Source organism: Pteropus medius, unplaced genomic scaffold (assembly GCF_902729225.1).
Source record: "Pteropus medius unplaced genomic scaffold, Ma_sr-lr_union100, whole genome shotgun sequence".
NCBI lineage: Eukaryota > Metazoa > Chordata > Mammalia > Chiroptera > Pteropodidae > Pteropus > Pteropus medius.
Window position 1 is genome coordinate 9283983 of NW_024350926.1, and position 13102 is coordinate 9297084.

At 37.7% G+C, this 13102-nt stretch overlaps 1 pseudogene; it reads right to left on the reverse strand.

Annotated features, from left to right (window-relative positions):
- Nucleotides 1–1098: 1098 nt before the first annotated feature.
- Nucleotides 1099–1217, reverse strand: LOC120585584 (uncharacterized; annotated as a pseudogene).
- Between the last annotated feature and the right edge of the window lie 11885 nt (nucleotides 1218–13102).

Consider the following 13102-nt stretch of genomic DNA (forward strand, 5'->3'; position numbering starts at 1 on the left):
AATAGCATGTTAATTGCCTCAATATCCCTCTAACATAAAGACGATCATTTATTTTTTCCAAGGTGAAGGTGCCGCTTTAAAATCAAAACTCTGCAAACTGAGCCAGGCACCACACATGGAGGCAGATGTTGCTGTTTCGACTTTTGTCCTCGAAGTCACGGCTACCTTCTAGAGAAGGCTGATTCCTAGTCAACGACTGTTGAACAACTCGATTTCTTGTAGAAATGTTCATAAGCATGTCATAACACTCCAATAAATTACCTCAAGATATGTTTACCTAATTAGACTTGCAAACATATAAAAGTTGGTCACTTGCTCTACTGCTCAGGCCAAATTCTATATTTTAACACTTTCTTCAATTTGATTCAAACCACATCATAAACTCACGAGGAAAAAAAAAAAGTCATGTTCCTATTTTGAAGTACACCCATCTATGGAGCTTTAAAGAATCTGACATTCTATATGTTAATTTGACATAAGTAAAGTTTCCCAAACTTGGCAAGATTGTCTCAGAATACTTGGAATGAAGCTGTTAGTGCACAAGTCAGGAAAGGGAGCTAATAAGACACTTAGTTTATTGTGATTAAAAGGATGAAGGTTAAAATTGAGTTTATGATGAAACCAGGAAAATCTCAGACATAATTTTATCATGGAATATAAATGACTACAGTAAATAAGAAAGAAAATCTACTATGAGTACTGCTTAAGACAAATGAACAGGATTGTAACATTCTCTAAAGAATTTGATTAACTGAATACATTAAATATTTTCAGAAGCATGGCTGACACCTGCTGTTTAGTAGTGTGGCATGGTTTAAACCTTTTTACTTTTTTCAGTAAGCTAAAAAGCATAATATCTAATTAAAATCAAAGCACTTAAAATAGTCAATGAGGCTGTTTAAAGATTTTATAATGTATAAAATTGGCTGTTATTTTTATCAGCTTAAAAATAAGTAATCAAATGTTGCTGGAATGCTATATAGCCTTAACAATATCTCATTTTCAAAAGGTATCCTGTTTTAATTTAATTTTTTTTTCACAGATTGCAAGGACCTTGTCAGCATATAATCTCTTAATTTTTATTTTATTTACTTTTTACACCTTCAGCACATGGTCTTCCTAGGTGATCTCCCATCCAAGTACTAACCAGGCCCGACCCTGCTTAACTTCTGAGATCAGACAGGATCAGGCTTGTTCAGGGTGGCACGGCCATAGACTCTGTTGTTTACAATTTAAATCTGAACACTATATTCAGAAATTGAATTCCTGAAGAGAAATTTTCATTAAACTGATCTACAGTTTAGACCTTTTTCTCTCAGAATAAATGAGATGGAGATCAACAAGTTTAACAATACTATAGTTTCAGAGAGAAAAATATATATATATATACAAATGAATACATGTGATATTAAAATTTCATAGATCAAGAATCGTAACTCGATAGTAAAACAAAACAAAACAAAAAGCCAGAGTCAAAAAGAGAAATCTAAAAGAATTCCAATATTTTGTTAAGAAATCAAACTTTGGCCTACCATTTGACTAAGCATGTACCTTTGTATAAGCAGAGATTGTGATTATAATCTGAAACCTTAATTTTCTCCATATGTCATTCACTAACTCTTAATAAATTAAAAAAAAATAAAATAAAATCACACATAATGTTGAATGGACACAATGGTACCTTTTCCTCCTCACAATGTGTCCTCTGTTTGGCTTCTGTGGCAACGCAAGACGGGGGTGAGGCTCGAGCGAGGCGAGGTGGAGGGAGTTAGGAGGCTAAGAGTCGATGGTGGTGAGCAACGACAGTGAACTAAGAGCCATCGAAGGGACTCTGACCTTTACCCACAGAAGGATGGGGAGGTAAAGCCGGGTTTTGAACAAAGAGTGACAAAACCTGACTCATCCTCATCTTTAAAAGGATCGTTCTTGGTACTTACATAGGAGACAGCTGGGCAGCAACTCGGTAAACTTGGGGGATGAGGCGCTAACAGGTTACTGCGATAATTTAATCTACATATCCCGGAGACGCAGACCAAAGCGATGGGAATAGAGGAAGCAGAAAACTGGTTGGATTGTGGCTGAAATTTAAAGTTAGAACTGGTAAGACTTCCTGACGCATGGGATGCCAGATACGAGGCACATGGACGCCAGGCTCTCGGGACTGTGCCACTGGCAGCACAGATCTGCCATCAAACCAAACTGGTAAAACTCTGAAAACACAGATTCAAAGATAGCTATCATTAGTTATCTTAATTTAAAATGTCTGTTAGACATCCACGTTGAGTCATCAAAAGACTCATCGAGTACATGGCTCCAGATTACGCAAGAGGAGCCTGGACTAGAGCCATAAATTAGTAAGTCACTGACACATATATGCCATTAAAAATCATGAGACTGGATGAGTTCATCAGGTGATGAGTGTAAGTAAAGAAGTAAATAAGAACAGAAAAGGCGGCTTAGGCCAATCCATTATTAGTGATTACAGAGAAAAGGAGAAACCAGCAAAGGCTAAGAAATAATGAGAGAGAAAAAAAAAAACAAGAGACTATGTGATCTTAGAGGTCAATTAAATGTGGCTAGGATCCACTGTCATGTCACTGAAAGACTAAGTAAGGACAGGATCATTGGATTGAGTTTACCATCAACATTTTGGGCAAATGGATAGAATGCAGTGAAACTATTCTGTATAATAGTGTAGTAATAGACGTATATCGTATATATTTGTCAAACTCATAGAAAGTACAGCACAAAGAGTGAACACTAACGTGAAATGTGGACTTCAGTTACTAATATTCTATCAGTATTGGTTTATCAGTTCAAGGAAATATACTCCATTAAAGCAAAATGTCAGCAACAAGGGAAATGAGAAGGAGGCCATATATTTGAACTATACTTTCTGCTTAATTTTTCTATAAATCTGACACAAAAAGCGTGTGTGTGCGCACATATGTATGTATGGTTGGATAGATTTTAAGCCAAGTACATTTATTACACATAAAAAATTAAATAATATTTTATTATTATTAGCATTATTAGCATTGCACATTATAATCCCTCTGTAATTAAAGGAAATGGGTGATATTGATCAACAAATAGCACAAACTCCCAGTAATAAGGTGAATAAGCTCTGGAGATCTAATGTATGTCATGGTGATTATTGTTAAAAGTATTGTATTATATACTTGAAAGTTGCTAAGAGTAGATCTTAAATGTTCTCTCTACCACAAAAAACAAAAAAGAGTCATTATGTGAGGTGATGGAGGGATTAACCTTATTGTAATTATTTCACAATACATATGAGCATCAGATCTTCACATTCTCACCTTAAACTTTGCTATTATATGCTGTTGAGTCAGCTCTTACTCCTGGCGAGCCTATGACATGAGTGACATCCACAATGTCCTGTCCTCGGAGCCCTGCTGAGCTCCTGTGAACTCGCATCCGTGGCTTCTTTTATAGACTCGCTCCATGTCATAAGTGGTCTTCCTCTTTTCGTGCAGCTTTCTATTTTTTACCCAAAAGAAGCCTGCCTTTTCACGATGTGCCCGAAGGAGGGCAGCTTGTTTTGTCATTTTTGCCGCCAGCGTTATTTGTTCTAGGACGCACTTGTTCATCTTCCTGGTGGTCCAGGGTGTCCACAGAGCTCTCCTTTAACACCATATTTCAGGTGAATCAACTGTTTTCCTATCAGCCTTCTTCACGGTCCAACGTCCCATGCATCGGAATTAAAAATATATAGGTGTAAACTGATCTTAGCCTTGGTCTCTAACGACACATCTTTGCTCTTTCCTAATTCCTCTATATCTGCCCTTCAGAGTCTCAGCCTTCCCGAGATTTCTCGGCTACAGTCTCCATTTGGATTGACGACTGAATCAGGGTGAGCCAGGTAAACAAGGTAATCATAAATTTACACAACGTTATATGTCAATCACATCTCAATAAACTGGAAATAAAATAAAATTTGCAGAAAGCTTGAGAAATATAATCTGATAATAAATATTGGCTGATAAAATTGTTGGATGATGCGGTCACTTCTGCCATCTAATAAATATATTTTTCACTAGTTTTGGTTATAGTTCTGGTACTAAACACATCTACTTTCTCTGTGTGGTGACAAGATGACACCATTCACGTATCAGATGGTCTTGAAATGCATCTCAGTATTTACATTCTTTACAAATGGCCGTGCATAATTATCTTAAATGCTTAATTTTTAATGGACTGTAATTTCAGTACTTAATGTAAAAAAAATACATTATGGGTTGCAGAGGTGAAAGGGTCGAAAGGTTCAGATCTTACGTTTGTGCCGTAAAGCTCCGCGTGACCCTTTTTGTGCAAGTGGTAATCTCAGGATGGCAATGATGCTGAGCAAAGCCACAGAGCTCTGCATTCAGTATAATTACTGAGTATAAATAACCTTTAACTGGACATATCTGAAAAATGATTCATTGACATTTCTAGCTTTGAATTCTGTACGTAGAATGCAAACAGTGTGATACCGATAACTGGATATGAAGATAGATTAAAAAAAATATTATAACATTGGAGTGTTGAGAAATGTCAGAGAGAAAGAGGGAGAGAGGCATGAAATGGCCCAAAAGTGTCCGTTGAGTAAGGCAAATGTGTGTGACAGTTGGCCTCAGATACTTCTGATTCGAGCCTCTCATCCAAACCACTTTCACTTTCAAAAGTATTCCATTTTGGACATTTGGTCACTCAATACTCGAATGTTGCTATCTTATAGAAAGAAGGTGCTTGAGAATAGATATTTCTATCTTTTTTTCCTGTGGTAGATATGTATAGAGTTGTCTACTGCACATTAGTTATTTGATATCGGATATTCATTTCATTATTTCTCAAAGTTACTCCATGTCACCAGTGCTAAACTTCACAGACAGCAGTAACTGAAGCCCTCACATTACTATAGAAACAGTGTGAAGACAAAGGAAATGATCCAACAATGATTAGTCTATAAATGTAGCCATCAGATTTTTACTCTGTGTCTTCACGGAAGAATTCTAGCTTCGCACACCCACAATGTAATTATTATTTTGAAGAAAGAATTTGGTGGAAATTTTTAAAGAGGAAGCTCAGACTAAATTATTCGTGTTCAGATTCTTTCCTAACAACCTTTACATTGTCCTTCGAAAGTATACCAAAACTCCACTGTGCCCATAATAAAACCAATTAAAAATAGTTGGGACGTTTGTCTTAGATTCAAAGTTTAATTGAGATTATTTTTTTCTAACACATCCATCCAAAAGTAATCCAATAAAGGAACTGGTTCTCTTATTTATTTTCACTTTTTTTTTTATTTTTTAGTATGGAATCAACTTTACTTCTCTTGCCAATATAAACTTGAGATTTGTTTATATATTAACTGTTTATATATTCTTTGGTCATTATTCTAACCTCCATGCTTTGTAAATATGATAAAGTTATTTGTCACATTGGGGAACTTCGTGATAAGTTTCCTTCCTTTCCTTTAAATTAAACTACATAGAATATACAGTGTGTTATGTACAAGATGTATTATGGGCACGCGTGATAGTGTTTTATTCTCATGTTCATGACATAGGTAGCCACCTCTGAGGGCACGGCCATGCAGAAAATGTCTCTTTGTGGCAGGAGGGCGCCACTACAGACAAGGCCTCGGGCTCATCATGAGTGATGTCTAAATAACTCATAGAATATTAATATATTCCATCAAACCAGAAGGAAAGGTCATTTCTGAAAAAATGAAGGGTTCTCTCAATGCCGTACGTTCTGCCCATGGTAGTTTAAAATTTACAGCGTCGCCTTTGTAATTTCTAGCCATCTTGAGTTCGAAATTGTTGATGGCCACCTCTCAGGTTCTCTCTGCCACATAGTTAGCATGAGGGTTGTCCCAGGAAAGAATAACAAACATTACAGAAAAGATGTACAGTGAATTAAAAAAAGGGGGCAGGGAGTAACTCGTTTTACTTAAGAGTCTTATAATCTCCTTAGGAAGACAGTAGAGTTGTATACAAAAGAGGAAAATGTGAGTAAAATAAAATTATATAGAATTAGAAGTAATATAAAGTAAGGAAATACAATTTATGGAGAAGGCTTTTCCAAATGTATATAATACTAATAATAGAAAATGCATGTTTATTCTTTGCAAAGAACTTTCGCATGCATTATTTTATTCATTATTGCTCACCCACTCTTCCTAAAAAACTCTGAGTATTGTAGGACAGATATTATGATATGGCCTTTCATATTTATGGGTTATTTTAAAGGTCAAAATAAAAGCAAGATTACCCAGAAAATTGTTTCCTAAGTAGCTATTAATCTTGGAGTCTACCAATGTTATCTTCATTTTAAGTCTTTCTGGATTGTGTGCTTTATCTTTCTTTTTTTTTATCTTTACATTTGTAACATAACGAACAATACTACGAATTTTAATACCACCTCGAATCCTTTAGTGAGTGAAATAAAATAAATACAAATAGCATGGCACTATTTTCTCTATTTTACAGATAAAGAAATTGAGGATGTGAAAGAATAAATGGCCATTATAAATAAGTCATTATGAGTTACAAGTTACATAGCGAGGATCTTCCTTCCCTTGAGACCACAGTACCTGCCAAAACACCTGTAATCGAGAGCATCGTTTATTCAGTCAGCAACTGTTTATTGAGCAGCTACTATGTGCTAGACATTGTGCCAGGCTCTGAGAGCCAGTGGTGAATAAGGCAAAAAAGGTTCTTCTCTCACGAAATTCAGGTTCTACTTAAGGAAGTGCATTGTCTTGGTTCTCCAGAGAAATGGAGCCAACAGGGTTTTTTGTTTTTTGGTTTTTGGTTTTTGGGTTTTTTTTTTCTCAGTTGAAATTAGCTTTGAATTAAAGACCCAAGGAATGAGAATCTCTTATATCATAGTATGTACATAGTACATAACATATGGCTCTTATATAGAGTTAAATAGACATCAGGGGTCCAATGTTTGTACCAGTGCTAAACTCACACTATAGCAAGACTTCTTTCCCTAGCTTTGAGACTGTAATACATTTTCACATACAATATGTTGTTTGCTATGCTTAATCATTCAGTGAAAGTATAACATTTCCAAAGGAAAGAAGTTGTAAAATATTTCCTGTGAAATTGCAGCACATTACTTCTCAGAACCATAAGCTATTATACAGACCAGAAAAAGGGCAAGCCTAGCAAACTTTTTAAATATTGCCTCAAAACTTACCAATTCACTTCTGTGGGTTCAGATATTCACGCATACACTCACACACACACACAGAACGTTAAAAAAACAAAGTAGGATGAGTAATGAGTTTTCAAAGTGTATTTCATGATGTTTCTGGTAATTGGGTAGACAGAAACTAATCTGAAGAATGTGGATTTCTTGACCATCTTTGAATAGCATATATATCCCGCTGACATATACATACAGAGATAGAGATAGAAGATGGAGAGAGAGAGAGAAAGAGAGAGACAGAGACAGAGACAGAGATAGTATAGATAAATATAGAGGGGGAGGTCCTATAAGGAATTGGCTTCTGTACCTGTGGAGTCTGAGAAGTCCAAGATCTGTAGTCAACAAGCTGGAGACCCAGGAGAGCTAACAGTTTTAGTAACAGTCAGACCCTGAATCCACAAGCAGAAAACTGTGTCCCAGCATGAAGGTGGACAGAGAGAAAGACTTCTTTTTTTGTTTAGCCTTTTATTCTATTCAGAAGATTGGATGAGGCACATGTCATTGGGGATGGTAAGCTGCTTTACTCAGTTTACCAACTCAAATGCTAATCTCTTCAGGGACAGCCTCCCAGGAGCAAAAATAAAGTGTAATCAAATACCTGAACAACTCATGGCCTAGTCAACTTGACAGACAACATTAACCATCACAGTGAATTAGAAAGAAAACCAACAGGGAATGAGCAAGTGCATTAATTTCAAACAACAATAATCCTATTTTAAAAGCTCTACAGATAATGTGATAGTGACTAGTTGTGTGATGGGCAGTAAACACTCACTGAGGATGCGGTATTTGAATTCCTGCCCAAGGAACGAGAAAATCCTGGTACATTATAGAGTAGTGAGAGAGGGTTTTCGTAGGATGTAAAAACATGTTTAAGGGCTAGAAGATGAGCAAGTATTTGAAGTATCAAAGGAAAAAGAAATAAGCTAAAGTGACTGGAGTCTGGTGGCCAGAGTTACATCAGAAGAGGCCTGAGAGGCAAGTTGAGGCCCCGTCAGCCAGAGATTTGCAGGCGACAGTGGAGAGAATTAATTTCATTTTAAGAGCTGTGAGAAGCCATTTATGGGGTTTTATGCTTGCAAAGATAAAGAATGATTAAGTGGCAGGTCAGACCATTACAAGTTAGGACCTGTAGGAAAGGTCTTTGAAATTTTAAGGTTATGGTTAGATATAGATAAATACATAGATTGATAGGTAATAGAAGATATATATTTACGTATATGCATTTGCATTTATATGGAGCACACACACACACACATACATGTAAATAAAAGAACAATTTTGATTAGCTGCTTAACAGGTGGGAGGTAAAGCACCCATGGAGATATCTGAGAAACAGCCAATAATAGCTAAGCTACATTCTGATGAGAATGAATCAGCTAACTCAAAACCTTTAGTTTTGAGAGCAGAGTCCACGAGTCGAGTCACTAACTTATCCCTCCAGCTGTGTTCAGCCTGCCTTCTAAGCACCTAAAGTTTATCAGTTTTATGAGTGTCAAATTATTAGCTTCTAATATACTCCCAAATCTCGGTCCAGCTCTGATGTTGCTATAACCTTTTCCTTACAAATACGTGACAATAAATTATTGGAATTGAATAATATGCTACTGGTGTGTTGGCCTAAGTAGTTTTTAGTCATATCTGAATCCTAGCTTCTGTATAGCTTGGAACCCCAACTCTTCTGCAAAAATAGTTTTTCAAGTGTTAATTTGAGGCCATTCAATGCATTGCTTGCTTAGAAATTTTATTCTCCAAGATTTAGATGGAGTTATGATATAGGTTAGAAATAAGGTAATACTAAAATTCAGTCAGACTTGGTAGCTCTATATTATATCAATAATGGTAAATTAAGGTGAGACATAGGAAAGCAAATATAAATATGTTAGTCAAATCTATTAATGTCAAAAGTTTTGTGGGCTTTTTCTGAATAGTTGAAGTTATTATGAGATTCCTTTTGGCACCGTAAAACATTACATAAAAAAAACAGTGATTTTAGTTTCAGATTTAGATTTTAGATTTAGATTACCAAAGTAGACACTATTTTAAAAGATTTGAAGTAAATACAGGATAAATTCCCATCCACACAGACACACACAGACACACACACACATCCCCAAGGTGGCAACACTGGCAATGCCAGCTGCAAACCCTTCAACTGCTCACCATGTCATCTGCTTATTTTGTGACTGTGGACTCCAACGGTGTCCAAAAGTACAGCTGGCCCGTGAGAGCAGAGGGAGGAGAAAGACAAGGCATCCAGCCCCCCAGCGAGCACCCGGCCTCTCCCCTCCTCCCGCTCAGAATCCAGTGCCTTTCGGGTGGCCTGGGAATTCTAAGTAGAGAAAGTGGCCAGAGACAACATTCCCGTGATGGGAAGGAGCAGGAGCAGCCGCGGGACACGTGACTAAGTATCAAGACGACTGTGTGATGACTGCGGCACACAGCCTGGTTGGCAGACCGAGCGGTTTTTCTTAGAGACGCCGTGAATACCTGGGACCCACTGAGGGGAGGCTGATTCCCATGTGCACCTGGGCTGGGTGGACCAGGAGCCTCATAGGTAGCAGAATATATGCAGACATGTGAAATATACACATGGAATATTACCCAGCAGTAAGAAAAGGTGAACTACTGCCCTTTGCGACAACACGGATGGATCTCGAGATTCTCACGTGAAGTGAAACATCAGAAAAAGTTGAGAACCATATGATTTCACTCATATGTGAGATATCAAACCGAAAGCAATAAACAAACAAAACGAACGAGTGAAAGCTCATAGACACAGACAACAGTTTAGTGGTTACAAGAGGGATAGGGGGAGGGGGAGGGGCGGAAAAGGATAAAGGGGGTTGAACACAGGGTGACAGAGACTAGACTTTGGGTGGTGAGCACACAATGCAACATACTGATGACGTGTTTTAGAACTGCACACCTGAAACCTGTGTAATTTTGTTAACCAATGTCACCTCAATAAATTTAATTAAAAAACAAATGAATTAAACCATCGCTTGATTTCACTTTCATGGATGAGGTATGTCTACTCAGTCTTTTCCTACGAAAAGTGAGGAAAAGACAGTATCCTCTTCAGACCGTGCTCGTGAGGGTGAAGTAAAAGTACAAACAGTGCCTGACACTCAGAGAACCTCACCGTGATTTTCAGCAAGCCCACGCTCCCTTGTTAGACACAAGGACTCTGCTGGGAGGAAGAAAACAGTGACAGGAAAAGAAAAGTCTCTATGTTGTGTGAATTCTCGCGAGACAGGCAGCCTTGTAAAGTCGAGGACACTGCTGAGTCACATCTGTCACCCTAAGAGAGCTCTAAAGCCCATCGCTGGGAAGGCAGAGCTTTGGTCTCAGTGGATTTCCCACTGAGATCACAGTTCCAGACCCCTGGCCCCCATCTCCCTCCCGATCTTCTTTCTTCCTGATTGCCCATCTCGATTTTCTCTGATCTGGACAACATGAAAAGCTCAGAGCCATTTTCCTGTAATGGGGGGAATGCAGTCTTCCAGGAGTTAATGGCTTTCATATCGACGACAGATTTCACCCAATTTCTTATGATCTGTCTTCAGAAGTGACCTTCTCTCAGCTCATGCTCAGTGGCCTGCAACAACTCAGTGATCTAGTCAGTTACAGCCACCTGTATGGAGCAGAGTCCTGGTCACTGCAGATTTGACATCCTACCTGCTCTGGAGAAACTCAGAGTCCACGTTAGCTCACCGACAAAGGCTCCCACTGCAGTGCTGCCAGACGTAGCCCAGTGTGATGTTTAAAGTTCTCACTTGCTGAAACCATTGGCAACAAATTAATATTCTCAGGAAGTCTAGGGTGGTGCTGGTTACTATGAACCTTGTGGTTTTAGGAAGCTGGACCTTGTGGTTTTAGGAAGCTGGAAATATGGCCTCCAACATTTTTAATCATCTCTATTTGCATTTGGAATGATTAGATGAGGTGGTGTGAGGTCCTACGAGGATTCGCAGAGGAGGTTATAAAATATGAACTGGCCTTTTCAGACTGGTCCGGAAAAAGTGAATAAAACAGGGATCTGCCAGAAGAGTCGATGGCAATTGCATAGACAAAGTCATGAGTTTAAAAAAAAGAAGTCAGCTCTTGGGAAGAATTATTTTTTCTCTTTATGGGAAAAAAGAATTCCATTACTATTTTAGAAGAGCAAAGTGATATGATTAGATCTGTATTTTAAACAGGCAATTCGGGGGTTCTATGAAAAATAGATAAAATTAAAAATATTGGAGGCCATATTTCCAGCTTCCTAAAAAGACATGGTCCAAACTTTCATAGTAACCATAGTAATTCTCCTAGACTTTCTGAGAATATTAATTTGTTGCCAATGATTTCAAAAAGTGTGACACAAATGTTTTGGAGCTTGTACTTGAAAATAAGAAAAATATTACTTTTAGTCTTCAAAAATTCATTATAGCCCGATCATCCTTAATAAAATATTTAGTTTGTTATTTAAAAATATTACTCTTCTAATATATATATGTATATATATATACATATATATATATATATATATATACACACATACACTTAAATGTTAACTAAAAATAAGGCCCATAGAGGAAGTAGAAGAAGTCTAAAATTTATGCTATAAATGGAGATATATATCATACCATATTAAAGATTAATAACATATTTTAGTAGGACCTACAACAGTTAACAAAATATAACTGACAGAGTGACACACGGTGTTCTTTATTTGAATCTTACAAGACTAAAATCTATAAAAAATATTGATAAAAATATTATGTTCTCTAAACAAATGATTGAAGCCAAAATTTTATCAAGTCCATTAAATTTTAAACCTGCCATTTCAAATTGCTTTGAGTAGTAAGCAGTTAGATATGATACGTTTGGTGAGAGTTTCTAACTTTTTGGCATAAATTATTTTGTTCTATCATTTTTAATGCAACTTGTAACAGAAGATACATATTTCACGGTATAATGCATGGCAAGAGTTTTAAGTACCCAGACATGAATATGAGTAAATTTGCTTGATCTAGAGAGTTTAATCAGTTTTACCAACACTCCGATGTCAGAGCTGGTGGACAGTATGGCAACGTGACCTCGTTAAATTAATACTCGTGACGAGGACAAAAATGACCTCCGAATATCAGAATAAATAATGCATTGTCTTGAGCTCCTTTGCCACTGCAGCTTTGAGCATCTTGGGAAATTAATAAGAGTTACTGTGTCAATCAGGCAAATCAGAGGTAAAAAGAAATCTTCAATTAATCATGGTATTTCACAATGATCCCTTTGGAAAAGGAGAGAACCCTATTAATAAAGAAGAATTAGGCCTTCTGCTGCAGTTGACAAACAGACATAAGCTTCTCGGGGGACGTCGTGTGTAAGAGATTCGTAATAAAGTTTTCCTTGTGCATTTCTCTACAATCATTCCAACTGCAAACCCTTAGCAGTTCTGAGGCATGAAACCCTTTGGGGCTTCATCTAAAGAGGTTTTCCTTTTGGCTCTCACAGAGCGAGCCAGTGATTACGGCGTAGGTCCTCGTAGCGTGCCGCCAGCTGCTGTCAGAGTTACGAAGCTAAAGCCTGCCCCTCGCACCAGCGAAAGTGGCTAATCAGGAAACTTCGCAGGGACCTTCCTGGGATGACCCAGTGACTCCCTCACACATTACCAGCCTTGAGACATTCACAGGGCGAACAGGTTTCTCATGGCTTCATACAGCCTGTGACATGCAATTTCTGGGACACCAGTTCAGGCTTATTCTCAGAAGTTCCAAACTAACTGGTAATCAAGGCAGAATTGGGACGAGATGCTCAGTGGTGGAGGTCCTATGGCGTGGGCCCATTCTGCCACAGGACAGGGCGCCCTATCTTCGGAGGTGTC